The sequence below is a fragment of the Myotis davidii genome, unplaced genomic scaffold, assembly GCF_000327345.1.
Source record: "Myotis davidii unplaced genomic scaffold, ASM32734v1 scaffold128, whole genome shotgun sequence".
Lineage (NCBI taxonomy): Eukaryota > Metazoa > Chordata > Mammalia > Chiroptera > Vespertilionidae > Myotis > Myotis davidii.
The window spans coordinates 481,093-487,436 of NW_006299719.1; positions in this window are offsets into that span (position 1 = coordinate 481,093).

Here is a 6,344-nt window from a genome sequence, read left to right on the forward strand (position 1 = left end):
GCTGTCCGCGTCCGCCGATCCCCCCTCCCCCGCCCCCGGGCGCCAATAAAAGCTGACACCCCGAAGAGGGAGAAGCTACCAGCCAGTCTTCCGCCGCAGAGGCCGCCCTGGCCCTACCCGTGCTCGGGTAGACAGACTCCTAAGATTTCCGCCCCCCCCGCCCCCCCAACTTCGCTGAGGTCTGTCCCTCCAGGAAAAGAAAAGGGGGGGAAAGTTTGTTTTGCAGAGGGTGGAACCTTACATAAAGGGAGGGAAGGGGGTGTGTGTGGGGGAAAGTCTTTTCCTGGAGGAAGAGCCTCACCTCCTGCAGGAAAACCCGCCTTCTCTCCATGTTAAGATCTTTATCAGGACAAGCCAACTTAGTCCAGAGTTAGCACTAAAGGAAAAAAAAAATCATTGGGAATGGCCCTGTTAACTTTTGACTTAAAAAAAAAAATCTGCTCTCCGCTTTTGCCGTGGCTTTTTAATTCTCGCTTCCCAACCAAAACCTAAACAAAGATTCAGGTTACATCTCTTGCGGCCGCGCGCCGAAGGGGAAGCGGGTCTGGGAGACGGGGCGGGTTAGTCATTCTCCTGAAATGCGCACCTCCCCGGCCAGCCCAGGGCCGCAGCCGCCCCCGGCAGCCTGGGGCTGGCGGCTCTAGCGGGGGGCGCTCCCTTTGCGAAAAGTGTTCTCCTTGAGATAAAGAAGGAACCGTTGAGCAGCACAACAGCTTACGAGTTGCAACTAGATTTGAAATCGAGGCGATGAGAAAGGCAAAAGTATGTTGCTCATAGTCTTGCGCTTTCATCTCGTCCTAGACAACATCGAAGCCCGCAAAGCGGCCAGATTCGGCCTCAATGTGTGGCTGCGGGTTTGGGGAGAGAGGGAATGGTCTTCAGAAGACCTTAATTTTGATGAGGATTGGCGGGTGTGTCTGTTTAAATAGCTTCTATCGAGTGTAAATTTTTACTTTGTTACTTCGTGGATGAAGGGGAATTTGGTAAGAAACTTTTAAAACAATAATTTTTATTCCCCCTTTTGTTTCTTTTTAAGAAACAAAACAAACTTCTGAACCATAAGTAATAGAATACTTGGAGTCTGCTTTCTAAAGGCCTTTAACAAAAGTATGTGATGTCGCTTCAATTAGACGGATATATATATTCTTATCTCCTTTCCCGGTGTAACAGTCTGGGACCCAGCAAAGACAGCAAATCTACTTTGTCCTCAATTACATTTTTCTCCCATAAAAACGAGGATCCCTAGAGCATTTTCCCATCACCATTGCTTTCTTTTTCGCTCAGCTCTCCCGCGTTAATATTAGCGCTTCCCCGCGCCCCCATCCCCCCACCCCCCGCGGGTCCTCTCTGGAAAATCTTGCTTAAATTTACCGGGGAGGAGGAGGAGGACGCTATGCTTAATCTGTGCCCTCTTACAGAATTGAAAGCTTGAGGTGGACAGACTTCTCAAAAAGCTAGCCTGCACGTGGAGAACAGAGAGACTTGTGTTTTTCATGAAGTGCAAAACTCAAATATTTTTTGAAAAAAAATCCACATAATGCATGGCCATTGCCATAAAATAGCATTGGTCACGAGAGGACTCTTCGGAATGGAGGGTGTGCAGAACGTCGGCTTTGCTGGGCCGTGTGTGGAGCAGGATGGAAAGTAGAATGAAAAATAAAGACCCAGCTCGGAGGAGACTTGGTTGCCGTTTTTTATTGGTTGGGGTCTGCCACATGAATCTGGGGTGCTGTGTGGCTACTTTCGGGGAGAATGAATCGCGGTCAGTTGGAGATGCGGAGAGCGCGGGAGCTGTTTTGGGAAGTGGGGCGGGGGCGCGGGCGTGTATGCGGTCTTTCCACCCACCCTCGCCTAATCAGGCGGCTCTCAATCAGGTTTTCAAAATACTAATCTTGATCCAAGAGCTCCTATCAGTGCATAAGTGGAGGAAATGATTCATTTTTTAGAGGCTTCTGGGCTTGGGGAAGATGAAGGGTCGTCAGACATAGACAGAAGACCTAAAAGCTGGTCCAGCGGCCGCCTCACTCCCGGCGCGGCGCCGGGCGGGACGCGGGCCTCTCCGCCGGGTAAGTGCGCGCACCCAGCCCTGCCATGCCGAGGCCTCCGGCCGGTGAGTCTATTTATGCTTCCCAGGCGCTGTGTCAGCCTTCGGTGGGGGTCTGGTGAGGAGTCGGGGAGGAGGGGTGTGCAGGTATTTGCTTTGAATGTCAAGGCTGAGCGTCCCGCGCGGGTTCTGGGCCCAGCGACCTCCAGGCCACTTGCCAGGGGCGAGCACAGAGCGGGGGTTTCTCCTGCTCCGTGGCCGGGTTCTCGCAGTCAGTGTCCTTACCCTTACCCAGGCTCCCCCTCCCCTGGCTGGGACCAAGGAAAGGTTCCACTGCTGCTTTGCAGAGCCTCTCTTCCCACGTTGGGTACTTGTGCTAAAAGTCAGGACTCTTTTTGTCTTCGCAGTGAGGGTTTTCATCCCAAACTCCAACTGAGAACAATGTTGGTCGAACGAGGACAGACCAAAAAACATCATCTTAAGCGTCTAAAGGGGTGAGATCACGGAATCTGCCTCTTTGTGGCGACTTTTACATACTAATTGGACATTTCTAGATGTCCACCTCTCCCTTAAGTGAAAATCAGAAATCGCCAGTCACACCGGGCAGGACTACCCTCACCTTTGAACGGAAAGGCTCTTTGCAAAGAAAGGCAGAGAGGATTGGGAGTGCCTCCTGTCCGGGACTGCGAGGCTCCAAGGCTGGATGGGAGGCACTGGGTGTGCCTCCCGAAAGCCCGAGGGGGTCGGAAAGAGGTTTAAGTTGCGTAGAGCCCAGGCCTTGATTGGAGGTATGGGGCTGGAGAGCAGGAACCCCGCCCTGACCCCCACAGCTTCCACTCACCTCCGAGAGCCACCTAATTGGGCTGCGAGCAGCTGCGAGATTTGTAAGCGCCTCCTAAGCCTTCCACCTCGGTAATTCTTATCAAAAGGCATAAAACTGATGTTTTCACACTCGGCTGGCACCGCGGGAGCCGTTTATAAACACCCTTCACCAGTGGGATGGAATTAAGCCTGCATTGACAGAGATCTCCGCAACTCGATATTTAAAAGAAATAGATCCGAATTAGCAAATTATTACTTTACCTAGGGAAAGTCCCCACCAACTTGACTCTTGAACCCTTTGCCTCCGAGCTCCTTGCAGCGAGTAACCACAGGTTTGAGGGAACTAAACCTGGAGTTTCCAAGGTACTCCAGCGGCCTCCGGAATTTCCTTCCTGACCCGCTCCCAGTCCTCCCAGCAGCATCGGAGGACGTGCCTGGAGATCGGCCGTGTGCAGACCTGGGCCTGTACGCAAACGTGGTCACGGGAGAGATGTGTCCAGGGTCCCCCGGCCAGCAGGCGAAGGGCCAGCGCCAGCCTTTGGGGTCCTTGGCTTTCCCGGGTGGATGGCCCTCACTAATGCCCCCTTCCCCGGCCCCAGGATGAGCCAGGGGCCAGGCAGAGGACTGTGGGCGGGTGGAGCTGGGGAGACCTCTGCGCCGGTAAGAAGGCGCAGCTTCTGGCTGATTCTTGTGGTGCCTTCATTACCCATGAAAGTAAAAAAACCAAAACCCGCTCTGAAACTGCCGCAGTCACACTTGCTTCAGAGTTGGGAAAGGGTATTCTTGGATCTTCGCCCACCCGGTCTAACATTATTAATATTGACGGGAAAGTGACTGAAGGAGATAGCTTCCAAAGTTTTTTTGCACAAACTTGCGCCGCTCAGCAGCCGCATCACCCCTCGGTGGTCCAGGAGCCGGACACTCGCTCACCTTGGGGTTCACGGGTCCCAGGCTCTTTCTCAGCCCGAGTCCCCCAGTTTCCAGGGAAAGGGAAGCGCGCTGTATTCACGCCAGTGGAGGTTGCCCAGACACAGGTGGCGAGGGCTTCTGTGTGGGACCCACTGTCTCGCCCCCACTGCGCACCGAGGCCTGGGCTGGACGGGCTTCCCGGCGAGCCGGAGGCTAACGTGCGGGGCGGGGACAGCCGGAGCGCACTGGCTCGCAGACCCGCAGACCTGGACTTGGATATCTGCTCCGATCCGGCCCTCCGGATGTCTGTTTTGGTAACTGCGGTGAGACGCGCCACTGGGGCCAATGGTCTCCAGCGGTTCCTGGGACCCAACAACCGAAAGCCCAGTTCTGCACTGGAGAAGGTGTACAAGCGGACTCCTCGTTTCTTTTCAGCCGGTCCTTTCCTCCCCCGCCCGCTTCTGCCCTAGAGACGCAGTAAAGTCGCTGGCCCTTTGAGGAAGGAGAGAGCAAAGGGTTCCTCGCGGACAGGACGGGCGATAGGAGAGAATTAGGAGCCCTGTGGGGGCTCCTCAGCCAGAAATTAGGCTGGGGGCAGTCTGGGACGCTCTTGGGCTAAATGCTACTGTGCGAAGCGCGGAAGTCCATTGCGCCCTTTACTCGTTGTGACATTTCCAAGCTGACAATCTCGCCTTAAGCACGCGTGCGGTTTGAAGCTGCTGATTTTATAGGCATTTTATCTTTCAGAGTGAGCACACGATGGCACCAGGGGAAACCTGATTGGAACCTTTTCCTACAGATCTCTACCCACACAACTCTGTAAAAACCAAACTACTAGGTAGAGGGGGGAGAGGGGGAACACACCCGAAAAGCTGAAAACAAAACCCCAACAGCTCTTTCACCTCCTTCTCCCCTGCCCGGAGTTTTCTTACAGCGGCCTCCATCCGAGACCTTAGGGGTGGAGCTCACTAATCTAGAAAGAGTGCCTTAGCCCAAACCCTGCAGGCTCCCCCTCCTTCAACCCCGTATTCCACAGGGATCCCTAAGAGTCCACTAAAACCCCGCCAGGGAGGCAAGAGAGCCAAAGTTGATCTGAGCGCAAAGACACGGGCGCCAGACCGTGTTCCGCGGGTTGAGTGGGGAGGGTGGTGTGGCACGGAGCTGGCTGTGTGGGCCTCCAGTCTGCAGGCTTCACCCAGGTTTGGGGAAGGGAACAGCCAGCTCAGGTTGGCAGCAGTATGAGTGCGCCCACAGAAGCCCAAGTTGTCCCGCCCATAACCTCGGGGTCCACGTTCCTCCCCTGTAGTAGAACCAAGTCCAACTGTTGATTATCCGATGTATCTCGTAAAATGATGCTTTCTGTCAGTGGAATCATCTTGAGACATAACTTTGTAAAAGTTAAATAACTTTGGCTCTGAGCGCTGGTCCGGATAGGCCAAGATTGCGGCTGGATCTCAGATCAGGGCACACACATACAAGAAGAATCCACCAACGAATGCATAAGTAAATGGGACAACACACCCATGTTTCTCTCTTTCCATCTCTCTGCCTTCCTCTCTCTCTCTAAAATCAGTCAACAAAAACAGTTACATAACTCCTTACGCGGATTCGTGCTACAGGAGCCCAGTTCTGGTCATGGTGGCAACATTTCCTTTCCTTTCCTCTCCCTCTCTGCTGCCCCGCCCCACCTTTCCTGCTTGCCTTCTTTCCTTCAGGGAAGCTCAAGGTCAAATGTGTTATTACAGTAAGAGGACAGGATTTGAAGTTAGTCAAACCAGTAGTGGATTTTCAAGCAACTTATTTAACAACTTAACACTCAGATCTCCTCCGTAAAATGGAGCTACTCACAGGAATGACGTTGACATGTGTTCACGCATCCATATAGTAGGTCTCCATGAATGCCATCTCCTTCAGCTCCTCCTGTGCCTCCACTCTTGCCCTAGAGAGGTCAGGATCCCCGAAGAGGGCAGGCTGGTGCTCCCCAGCACTGCCCTGGAGGTTCCAGTTGGCCCGTTTCTAATGCACACTGGGCTCTCAGGGATGCGGCTGGTGGGGGTAGAGGGGGGAGCCACCTCTACCCTGGCATCTGGGCGCAAGCACCCAGGATGAGCAACTGTCTCTCCCCTTTCATCACCGGTGTATTTGGGAGTAAATCTGGCACATTTTAATGTTTGGTACCCTGACTTCTGTCAGTTTGTGCATCTGAATATTGTGAAAGTGGCAGTAATCATAGCTGTTTGCTTATTACTTGTCAAACATCCTACTGGTGCTGACATGCCTAACCCTGCTTCAGTAACTTCCCTAAGGCCATGTGACCAGGCTGGGTCAGAATATGACTCTTTATTTTAAAGGTCCGCCCTTTAACCACATAGTGAGTTCAGAAACAAACGGACACTTTGGATGAATAGATTCCTTTACCTCAACTCAAGATGGTTCTTTGCATAGCCCCTCTGGCCTGGGTTTCCACTCAGGCGCAGGTGGTCCAGCTGCCAGCCTCTTGCCTGCACCAGCTTCAGTCCCAGCTGCTGGCATCTGCTACCCTGAGGGAAAGGGCTTCCCCTTCCCACCT